This window comes from Octopus bimaculoides, chromosome 15, assembly GCF_046866305.1.
Source record: "Octopus bimaculoides isolate indiv1 chromosome 15, ASM4686630v1, whole genome shotgun sequence".
Classification (NCBI taxonomy): domain Eukaryota; kingdom Metazoa; phylum Mollusca; class Cephalopoda; order Octopoda; family Octopodidae; genus Octopus; species Octopus bimaculoides.
In genome coordinates this window covers 43,854,127-43,866,939 of record NC_142942.1, presented here as the reverse complement: position 1 = coordinate 43,866,939, position 12,813 = coordinate 43,854,127, and the positions used below count along the sequence as shown (strand labels likewise).

General features: G+C 34.6%; 1 protein-coding gene across 3 annotated transcripts in view; it reads right to left on the bottom strand.

The window, feature by feature from the left end:
- Window positions 1-12,813, bottom strand: part of LOC106880835 (RYamide receptor) — a 437,431-nt gene that overhangs the window by 331,745 nt on the left and 92,873 nt on the right. Inside the window, exon 1 of one of the 3 annotated variants that reach the window (XM_052973296.2) lies at window positions 1,071-1,988. The exons of the other annotated variants lie outside the window; for them this stretch is intronic. The gene's annotated coding sequence lies outside the window, so the exon portion shown is untranslated. Of the gene's footprint in view, window positions 1-1,070; window positions 1,989-12,813 lie in introns of those variants that run through there. 3 annotated transcript variants of the gene reach the window in all.

The following is a 12,813-nucleotide window of genomic DNA, read 5'->3' as shown; positions in this document are numbered from 1 at the left end:
TACTTCATTATCTAACACACCGGTTCAATTTCCACTGATTTATTATTCATATTCTTTCTTCTAAAATTTTCATTGATTTTGCCAACTTCTCGATGAGAGTCAACATCCATTGACAAATGGACAAAAGCAATTTTGGAAGAAAAAATATAAATAATAATTGAGTGGAAATGAAACCAGACAGTGTGTGTTACATAGTAAGGTCATAAGGTAGTATTACTCAGCCCATCAAGAAACAAAAACGAAGTATTGTTACGACCTGGTGGCCATAACCCGAATTTACACAACCAACAAAGATGGGATGAACCCAAAACAACAACACACTATGAAGTTTTGTAAAATCTTATTAACAATTATCAGCAAAAAAAAACAAAAAAATAGCCTACATACAAAACAAATATATACGAAAAAAATAAGTTAATGCTACACTAGACGTGGAGTCAAAATTTTTAGAAAGGCAATATGTAAATAGTTTAGAAATTCTGACTCAGAAACACGGCTTCAACTTAATTTCACAAACTTGTATTCGTAGCTCAGGATTCATAAATTTTGGTTCCACCAAAACTGGCCTCACACAAAACCTGGCCTCACAAATTTGGTTTTCCCAAAAATATGGATTCCGATAATTTGAATTTCATAAAATCTGTCTTCACAAATTCGGTTTCCGAACCTTGGGTTTCGAACCTTCGACCTAAGCATAAATAAATCTAATGTCAAAGCAACCATTTAAACTAAACCTTCGTGACTCAAAACGGCTGCCAGACTACATCAATAATTATAGTTAAAAAATTAAATTGTCAAACAAATATTCTACTTTGTTTTAAATTCACACAAAACTACTTCATACAAACATGCTGACTAACCATTAGACAAAATTTACGGTTAGTTGTCTAATACAAAAATTGGCTACATGAACAACTTAAATTCATACACCATTTAGCTATATATACAAATTTTAACATTTATCAAAACAGAAAATAGCTAGCAAAATTACTACACAACCTTCCACAAATGCAGGGTTCAAAATTCACATAAATATTATAATATAACAGAAGAGATTTTTTTTTACTCACCACGATGTGACACAAAGTATTTTAAAACTGACGATCAAAAAGTTCTGGCGAATTCCTGGAGCATAATGTAATACCATAAATGCCTAATACCAAGCACAAAGTGCATAAACTAAACTGACAGTCATAGCTCCCAGAATCCAATTGAAACTTGTCTCACAGAAAAATTAAAAAAGCTGTCACAAAAAAAAAACTGGGGTACAATTATCTCTGCTTATAAAGGTTTGCTGAGGTATAGCCAATTTTTTTAGAGTTTCACAATTTGGCTATTAAAACCTAGCTACCCCCATTTTGACAATGGACTTCATCCTGATCTTACAGCGCAGTATGAAAAACTGTCTGTTTAACTTAACATTATCCGGTAAAAGGTTTTAAGGCGGCGACCTGGCAGAATCGTTAGCACACCGGGCGAAATGCTTGGCGCTATTTCGTCTGCCGGGAGTTTACTGGTCGGACGTGTTATTACTCGCTGCGATTTTTTTAGTATAACACCACTATTTTTTGGTGGGCGTTGCTGAGATGGAGAACATGAAGACGTATACAACAGCGGCGGGTAGTCGAGCCTCCGTCGTCCCAGGCCTGCTGAAGCAATATGAAATACCTTGGAATGAAGACATGGCTGAGAAAATTGAAAAATATAAAGAAGGAGGGGCCAAACGTAAAGTTGTCCCCATCAGAGGAGGAAAAGACGAAAATGGAAATTGGAGTCGTGGAATATAAATCCTTTCCAAGGAAAAATAAAAGAATAGAGAGTGGAACGAAGGAGGAGTGTTTGAAGGAATTCCAAGAAGATGTGTTGTTTTTTACAAGAGGCAAGACATAGGCATCTGTAGAAATAACATTTGTATCGGAGGAGGCAGCAAAAAAATACGCCAATAAAATACTAGCCAATGGAAATTGGATGCTCTTTCCCAGTAAGTTGGGTAGACGTCCAGCGTGGATTAGAGTGGGTAGGATCCCACCGAAAATAGAGTTGGAATGGGTAATGGCAGCAGTTTTTCCTGAAAGAGAAGGAGAAGATGTAAGGATAATTATGATAAGCAGAACCCAACAAATAAATTGCTGGGGGTATGGATTGAATGTGCTTTTTATAGCAAGTCAGAAAGTTTACAGTGACATACCGGAGACACTGGAGCTGCCTAACGAGGACAAACTGGACATAATCTTGGAGGGGAGACCTCCAAAGTGCTACGAATGTGGCAAAAGAGGTCACATTAGAAGAAGGTGCCCAGAAATAATGGAAAACAAAGAAATGGAAACGCAAGAAGGCGTGATAGAGGAGAGGAAACAGTCACAGGAAGAGGAGCAGAGAGCTGATTTTGAGGAAGCTAAATCAAAGAAGAGAGAGAGGAGTTCATCGCCGAAAGTCGAACAAGGGAAAAATGCAAATCACAGGATCAAGTGGGATCACTGAGGAAAGAAGATAATAGCAACAGAACATTACTACAGAACCATACAGTCTCACAATCGCACAGACAGACAGATACACAGATGCATAAACACACAGACATACACACACTCAGAAGGGAAGAAGATAACGCAGAGTTACAGAAACCTAAAAGCACAGAACCTGAAAACACAGACACACAAACACAACATGCAGACTTACAGTCACACAAACATGCAGAACTACAGACAGATGAACACACAGATATACAGTCACAAAGAAATATAGAACAGACGCAAGGTAGTACAGAATCACAAAAACAAAAAAGAACAGACATACAGACGCAGGAGGTACATGGGAACGACATATATTTGATGTCATATCGATACACACAAAAATAAAGATATCCAAAATGAAAGACATTGTCAAAGTGGACCTCTCGGACCGTTGCGATAAGGAGGCGAGATGGATTTTAATAGAAAAAGAAAAGTATAAAAAATTAAAAGAGGCTTTCCCGACAGATATAAACCCACTGGGGCCCGAGGTGAATTTCAAACCCAGCGCTCCAGTGGTGAACTACGAGGAAATAAGATTATAGAAAACGCTGAGTAGTTTTATTTTGGATAAATTATTGAGATAATTTTGAAAAGAAATATCGAAGATTGTGAAAGGAACTATTAAGAACTGTTGAAATAATTGAAATAACGCGGCCGCCCCGGGGTGGGGCTGGGGTGCCCGTCCCATCATCATTGTTTAATTTCATTGTTCCATTCTATCATGTGTTAATTGTCCCCGCATGTGTGTATTGTCCCATCTGTGTTTAGCCCCTTGTGGGTAATAAAGAAATTGGTATTTCGTCTCTGTGAGTTTGTTGGTTACGCGTCGCACGTGTGTTCGTGGTGAAAATTGCTGGTTATTAGTGTTAATATTTATAATAACTACTCCTTTACTAACTGCAATTTCTGTTGAAATTCTAACTGTTGGAGTTTTTATTTGAAAACACTAAGTGCTTGTAGAAAGCACACGTTTGTTCATTCCCCCGTTGGGGGGGAAGAATGACGTCTAGAGAGAGGCCTAACGTTGGCACAGAAATGTCTAGTGAGACGAAAGATCTGTTGTCTGGCGAGGAGCCAACTACAAGTGAAAAACCAGTGGATTCCCCTGAAAAAAAGAATTTGTAATTCCCCCGTTACCAAAGTGCACAGCAGGATGTATTAAATATTTGGAGACGTATCGGAAAGCTCGTCAGAGCTTTCACAAGAAGATTTCTCAACTTTGTCAGAAAGTATTGTGACCAAAAGGATTATCGATGCGCCTAGCATCCAGACTGAGCAGGCGAGAAAGGAAAAAAAAAGTTTTGCGTTGGCAGCTAGGGGTCGAACCCGGCAGCTGTCGACGAACAAGTTAGACTACATAAAATATTTAAAAATGATGAAAGTGAAATATAGCGTGGTTCAAATACAACCACCGGAGCAATTTATGTTAGACAAAAAGCAGAAAACAATAATTTTTAAAACTTATTGTTTACAAAAAAGAAAAATCGAAAGATTTACAGAAAAGAAGATTGAAAAGTGGTTGAGGGAAATATGGAGCGACGTAGTGTATGTGACAAGAAGCAAGAAGTGGAAGTAAGGTTTGCCAACAAGGAAATGGCACAAAAGCATTCCGTAGAGAGTCTGAAAACGGAAGACGTAGCGCTCATGCCCACCTGTATAGGGATGAGAACGTCCAGAATTAATATAACAAGGGTCCCACCGGACGTGGATCCTATGTGGGTGGTGGAGGCAGTCTTAGTCAAAGACGAAGAGAAAATTACCCTCCTCCAGGCTGCCGTTATCGAAAACGCTAACTGGACTGGTCAATCAGTTAGTCTCATTATCGAAGCTGACCCAAAAATAATTGAAGCAATTCCCGAGACAATTCAGATAGGGGAGGAGAACCTGGCGGTGTTTGTTGTCTCCAGTTACGTTCTGAGTTCAAATTCCGCCGAGGTCGACTTTGCCTTTCATCCTTTCGGGGTCGATAAATTAAGTACCAGTTACGCACTGGGGTCGATCTAACCGACTTAATCCCTTTGTCTGTACTTGTTTGTCCCCTCTATATTTAGCCCCTTGTGGGCAATAAAGAAAGAATTATCCGATAAAAGGTTTTATCGTTTTTAAGTCCCTAACAATATATATATTGTATATTTACACACACACACACACACACACACATATATATATATATATATATATATAGGTTGCCTTGTTCCTAAATTTAAAGAGGGAAAAAATTGTAGAGTTAGGTTGTTCGTTAGTGCCGCAAATGTTGATGTGCTCGCTTCTATTTTAATCTGGAATTACGTACCGTTATCTTCTGGTGTAGTCTCTCTCTCACACACACGGGGTTAGGGCTAAAATTTTCAATTTATTTTTAGTTATGACGTTTAGTAAAGGATATAAAAGCACACAAGTTCTTTAGGTTTTAATGAAATAGGATCATGTAACATTAAAACACATTCAATTCAATATGTGCGCCTTTACCCTTTACAGTCGCCCGAAGGTGGCCGAGAAGACAGTCACACGAACACTGGATGACTTCTTCACTTAAGTGTCCCTATGACGTGACTGAGACTTTCTTCAGAAAGGTTATATTTTCCTATCGAATACTTGAATTATCAATTTCCCGAATGGACCAAATAATGAAGTCCATCGGTTGACGTCTGTGATTGAGAGAGGATACACAATCATGTCCTAGAATCCTCTGAAATGGCTCCTGCACCACTGCTAGGTAACATTTGACGTATGAAAACAGCTCTGTCTTATGTGTACACGTAATTATCTTTTACTGATTCGATCACCTATGCCGAAAATATTATCCTACAACATTTTCATGGAAAATGCCAAACTGACTTTCGTCCCCTCTTTAATGTACACTAGAGATTTTCCATAATCGGATGACACCGCCACTCAAACCATCTCTCTTCTCTGGCGGGTATCATTCAGCGAAACACCTTACACGCTCTTTTGGGAACAATATACGTATTTGTAGTCAAAATCCTGCCATTCTGTGTGTTTAGAATAGCCTCCACGGTGAATATCTCTTCTTCCGACCAAATGAAGGCATTGTCACAGGTGATCTAAATATCTTCCGCCAATTTTTTTGCACCTGTCCTGTTCTTTTGCTTTGGAAGCTGTCAAAACTAGGTCTCGATGTTGTAATTTTAATGATTTACAATTTAAATACTTATGCACGACAGTCGTAAGGTTGTCTGGGAAATATTTTGTCTCTTAGACATTTGTCTCGTGCTGCACCGTGTATTTCGCGAGACTCTCTTTCAGACTATATATATATATATATATATATATATATATATATATATATATATATATATATATATATATATATATATATATAAAGCATGTTATTTATCGTTCAACTATGTAGATGTACTGTTTTACATTCTGAATAAAAAAACTTTGCCGTTACGTTTTCTTGTCAAATATTCAATCGGAAATCGTTATAAATATGGGTTTTACAAAGTTGGAAGATTTGCTCATTAGACAGAATTGCCGCATCTGAGTTAATGGAATTATATTATTGTTTAAATATTAAGTCATCGGATATTTACCCTCATTAAAATTCCATTACCTCACTGCAGGACTTTTGAGAAAATAAATGGAAATACTCAAGAATTCAAGAATATAATAATGGATTATTACACTCGAAAATTTACGTCTAAATTAAGTATTAAAAATATTGATATGTTGCCATTTTTCGCTGATTTGTATGCAATCTAGTAGTTAATCTAAACGAGAACATGGGAATAGATTGCTTAAAATTACTGACAAATCATTAGTGTTTATTAGCAAATTCTTGAAGTACAAACATGTTAAAACTTTCAGATATCAATCTGAACATAGTTACCTGTAGCTTTGGCCAGCAAGTACGTTCATGGGTAGGAGAGTCAAATTCGAAACAATTCATATCTGAACCAAGTTAAAGTTAGGTCATAAAATATACATACAGAAGTACGTACTTACATATAGATACAGGTATATACGTACGTTAGTATGTGTACGTGTACACAGCATATTACAAAAACTCTCAATTGGTCCAATACAAAATTACACCCATCTATTAACCTATTACTTAGACAAAATATTTCCTTTACAAAAATTAAATCGAGGAGCAGCTTACAGAATACAGGACAATTGCTATAATTACAAACCAAACAAAGGAGAGAATTTATGAAAATGACGGCAACGGATGGAGGCAATATCAAAAGCATGAAAATCCGTTATATAAGAAAGGAGGAATTGTTAATCTGATATCTTCAATATACAAACACGCACACAAACACACACATATATAAGGTTAGCGGCGCTAGAGGTTAAAATAACCGTCTAAGGGATAGAAGGATCCATTATTTTACCGGTATATTACCGATGTTTAACCATGGGAGTATATATGCAAGCATAAACATGAGGTTATCAAGAATCAAATTTTAAAGAAAACATAAAATACACAAACTGCAGTCTATTTGTATTGAATTAATAAATAATAATTGATGTAAGTCAATTGTTGTTCATCAATACTTCTCCTTTTTTGTTTTCTTTAAATCTATATATATATATATGTTATATAATATGATATAATATGGTATAATATAATATAACATAGTATAATATAATATACTGTTCTGTGATAGAAAATTTAACAGAATATGTACTCCATCTGGTGAGAGATAAATATAATTTATTTAATGGCACAATATCTATATATGTGTGTGTGTAAAGAGAGAGACCTGTATACATATATATGTATATACTAATATATGAATAATATAATATATTTAAATACATGTGAGTATATATATATATATATACACACATATATATATATATGTGTGTGTGTGTTCTTGCTTAAAAAATATTATATATATTAAACAAAATTATAGAGTAGCGTTTCAGATTAATAAAATTGTTTTTATTAAAACTGAACATACAGACACGCACACACACACACACATACATGTAGATATATGCATGGGTGTGCGTGTTGTGTTCGTGTGTGATTGTGTGTGTGTATGTGTGTAGATGTGTCGTAAGAAGCTTGCTTTCAACCACATGGTTCCGGGTTCGGTCTCACTGCGTGACACCTTCCTCAAGTGCCTTCTAATAATTTCTAAAGCCGACTAAAGCCTTAGTTGAATTCGGTATAAAAAAATAATATACGTATGTATGTATGACCCTTCTTTCCGGCATTCGCCATGATATATCGCTAACCACTACACACATTTCTTTTCTCTCCTTGCTTCTTTCTGTGCTTCTTTCTGTGTTCCTTTCTGTGGAAGAGTGAAGGCTCGAGACATTAAAGACTATTTCAATTCCCGAGCGTTATACTAATACATCTATTCCTTTTCTACACTACCTGTCTTCGTCTGTTGCTTCTTTTTTTTTTGAATTCTCCCCATGTATATATATATATATATATATATATATATATATATATATATATATATATATATATATATATATATACTTGTATGTATGTATTAATGCTTTTCTGAACATCATACAATCGTAAAATACATTATACAAGATTTTGGAGAATGAGCGTCACTGATGATATTACAAGAATTCAAAAACATTCAGAAAGGAATATTTTAACCGATAAGATACCTGGCAGTAATCAATTTTGTTTATTTACAACACGAATATATAAGGAAAATTGTTTTAGATATATTTTATATATACTCAGAATTATGTCGCCACTGCAAGGTAATTCAACATGATTTGAAATAAAATTCTTCAATTTAATATTACGGAGCTCCAGAATCGGTAATTTAGAATAGCTTTCGAAGATTTCATTTCCATCATTGCACGAATTATATTAAGATACGGGGTAAAACCGAATCCTTTTAAATTTACACTATTTAGTGAAGCGTTTCTACTGTATTATACTGTGTGTGAAATAATTTGATGAATGAAATAAAATCAAATCAATGACATTATTTCTTTGGTAAACAATAGTTAACTCGGTGTCAAATTGTTGTCGGTTTAAAGGTAAAGGGGATCTATTTTAAAACGGGGGCCACATTTTTCATTAATGTTTTACGTAGTGTTTTTGGTACGCAAAGACTTTCAAACTTCGTATACTTATCTATTTTGTGTTATAGAACAGACAAATATTTTTGTATTCGAATTTATTTCATGTAAAAAATTGTCTTATTTCGATAATTTCAACCAATCACTGACAAGTATTCAGTTGTTTACATTTACTCCTTTGGCTGATTAAGCGATGTAAAGCGTATTTAATCTCCATACCTTCGTTTTATTTGCTTTTTTCATTTTAAATTTGCTTTAACCCTAACCCTAACCCGAACCCTAGGGTTAGGGTTAATTGTTTCAGAATCGTTTGTTTATGTAGTCGGCACTTAATGTATATCGGCTGAATGGACGTCAGTGATTGGTTGAAATTACAGAAATACGACAACTTTAACATGAAATAACTTATGGATTTCTTTTTCTTTTAAGAAGACTAAGAGAAAAAGATGTTTTATATGACACATTCTACCAGTGTTCCAAGTGTCAAAGTGTTTCGTTAATGAAAAATGTGGCCCCCGTTTTAAAAAGATCCGGTAAAGGGCTTGTACTAAATACATTGCACACAAGCTAACAATGGATAACAATATACACGAACACATGAACACACGAACACACACACGTAGACATTCTATATACATATAATTATGATGTGCATCTATCTATCTATCTATCTATCTATCTATCTATCTATCTATCTATCTATCTATCTATCTATCTATCTATCTATCTGTGTGTTTGTGTGGGCGTATGTATTTATATGCAACAATCCTCCAAATCTTCTAAGCCCTATAAACGAACTCTGACGGTTAGGCCTCCAGCCAGGCCTTTCACGACACCCTTAAGGCTAGGAACTTTTCAGCACCTTTTCCCTTATATATGTAGGTATATGTGTTTGTGTGTGTGTCTGTGTGTATACTTATGCACACACACACACACACACACACACGCACACACCCACACACACACACACACACACACACATATATATATATATATATATATACGATGTATATACACACATCACACACATAGAAAGTCGTATGTTTGTTTGATTATTTTGTTCACTTAAAGGTGTGTAGGCGAATAATTAAATTGGAAATAGATGTTTTCATGCGATAAAATTTGTGTAAAACATCCATGTTTTTAAGTAATTATATTATTTCATATCGTCAAAATAATATATGAAACTTTAAATTAGATATCCCACGGCATCCATTACTTTTATGGATTGAGAAGTAAATAACTTATTATCTTGACAGAAAGAGATTCCTGCAATTTTATTGCCTAATCCAATAAGAAGCAGAAAAGATAGAATAAGGTTTCTCCAAATATTTCACTATTTGTTTATGGAATAATACATCGGAAGTCAGGCGGCTGTAGCAGATTCTTCCAAAGTTTAGAAATTTGGTTTTGGACAAATAGTATCCGTATAATTTCTCTTTGTGTAGAGAAGAAAACCTAAATATTAATATCTAAATCTTTCAAAGCATAATTCTACAAAATCTTGTTATATATTTGATAAGTGTTTGATTAATGGAAATGATAAATGTTGAATATACAACAGATAAGATATTGGTAAATAAATTTCATTGATTTCACTGTTTATAACAAGCCATTGCAGTTGGTTTGTTTGGAATAAAGTATTGAGATAAATCACATTTTTAATATTTTAAATATGTTAATAACAATACGAAACATCTGAAGACATTCGATGTTGGTGTCTGACTGTAGCAATGGCATGAGGGTTACAGCGGCTTTTAATAAATAGGAGTAAAAGGAAACGGCGATATAAGTGTACGAGATTATATGTGTATATTATGGATAAAGAACAGTTATGTCGTATTTCATTTAAGTAGACGAACTCAGCACAAAACATATTGTAAATATACTTATTCATATAAAATATTATCGCTATCATTACCAATAACATTTTCCCACTTCAAAAGCAGATTTCTGATTCCTCAGGAAAAATAGATTCTTTAGATGAGGAACGTGTTTGAAATGACGTTTCGACAGATTTCTTGCTTCTGAATGTTTTTTGCCACTCGTAACCTGCATAAGTAATCCGAATAAGTATATATATATGATGTTTCTAGGTCTGGTGAAAATGATAATGGGGTGAGATAGTGTTAGCCAGCCTAATGAATTATCTTTTCTTGTGTTGTCTTCGCTGAATGTGGCGTTGCATTATCATGTTCTAGGGTGATGTACCTGTGGAGGCGCAGTGGCCCAGTGTTTAGGGCAGCGGGCTCGCGGTCATAGGATCGCGGTTTCAATTCCCAGACCGGGCGTTGTGAGTGTTTATTGAGCGAAAACACCTAAAGCTCCACGAGGCTCCGGCAGGGGTGGTGGTGGCGAACCTGCTGTACTCTTTCACCACAACTTTCTCTCACTCTTACTTCCTGTTTCTGTTGTGTCTGTAATTCAAAGGGTAAGTCTTGTCACACTGTGTCACGCTGAATATCCCCGAGATCTACGTTAAGGGTACACGTGTCTGTGGAGTGCTCAGCCACTTGCACGTTAATTTCACGAGCAGGCTGTTCCATTGATCGGATCAACTGGAACCCTCGACGTCGTAAGCGACGGAGTGCCAACAACATAAGTCCCTAAGAATTTAATGAGGATCCTCTTCAATTGCTGTTTTTACTGCATCATTATTGAGAACTCAGTTTGTCTTCCTGGTCGATACACATCCTAAATATCGAAATCACCGTTTTTATCAATTTTTGTTCCTTTTGTGTTGGCCTTTTCAATTAGACATACGAGGAAATAATATTATATAATGAGAAAGTGAGGAAAGTGATCAACTAGGAATTGAGCGAAAGATGATGTTTGTTTTTGTTGACATTACATTTCGACAATAGAGAGAGGTGTTGTGTATCTCTCTCGAAAGAAGAGAATTAGATGCTCTTTGTTTCTTTGATTTCTAATATGTAAACTAATTTTATGCAGATAATTGGCAGAGTCTTTTGAGTGTCGAATAGAATTCCACGTGTAATTTATTCTGAAATTTAGAGCCTCACGTTCGTATTCCTCTGACCTGAACATTGAGATTTCGGTCGATAAAAACAAGCTACAAATCCAAGTGTTGGATATCCCGCATATCAGACCGGATACTTTACAATATGCTTCTCAAATCTTTATGTTGAATTCATACCATGTTCTGACCAACTTGGACAGGAAACGTTTCTTAATAAACATAGCATAACAGTATTTAACACGAAAGTGATAATTATTGCCTCTGAGTATAAAAAATCTATGTCCGGGAAGGCGGCAAAAGAGAGAATGTCAACATGTGGTTAATCTATTGTTATTTGTAAATTGAACATATTTTATATAAAATGCTGATTTGTAAAGCACTTGTGCTTTAGAAAGTATTTCGTAAAATCTACGTGAAAATTCCTCAATTATTGAAGAGAATTGAAATTTAATGTAATTAACAAACAATCAAATCATGGTTGCTGATGATCTTAGCGACACTTATTGCATTATACTCGAACAAAAGCTTAGGATAAATGAGGAAAAAGAATAATAATTGGAGTGGCTTATAAAAAACATCAAATTTTAATATTGTGGTGCCAGTATCGATTCTTCTATTAAAATAATTTACTGGAGAGATAAAAATCGATACACTTATTGGCTCTCCTTACTGAAAGAAATAGAGAAGCTCAAGTGCATTGCCAAGTCCAGGAAGCCATGATATCTACACGATTTTCATTAACCCAATATCTTTTTTTCATACAAGAGTACGATTGAGAGAAATGTTTTGTAACGTCATATCTTTCCATCTATTTACAAATATTTCTGCCATCGATTTCTCATATCGGTTTAGTAACAATAACACCAAATAATAATAATAATAACAACAACTACTACAATTGTAATGATTGTGATTATTTTTATTATCATTATCAACCATTTTATTGTTGTTCATACTGTTGTAGTTCTTCTTCTTCTTCTTCTTCTTCTTCTTCTTCTTCTTATTATTATTATTATTATTATTATTATTATTATTATTATTATTATTATTATTATTATTATTATTATTATTATTATTATTATTATTATTGCTGTTGTTGTTATTATTATTGGCTGCTCCAATAAATTTATCCGACGAAGACGATTTAAAAAGGAAATTGAACGAATGAAATGGAAAACAAATATTGAAAATATTGAAAGATAACTGTGTCAGTAACGCTTGCCAAATATATTGACCATTATCTCAAATTGTTATTGCATTTCATATATATATATATAGAGAGAGAGA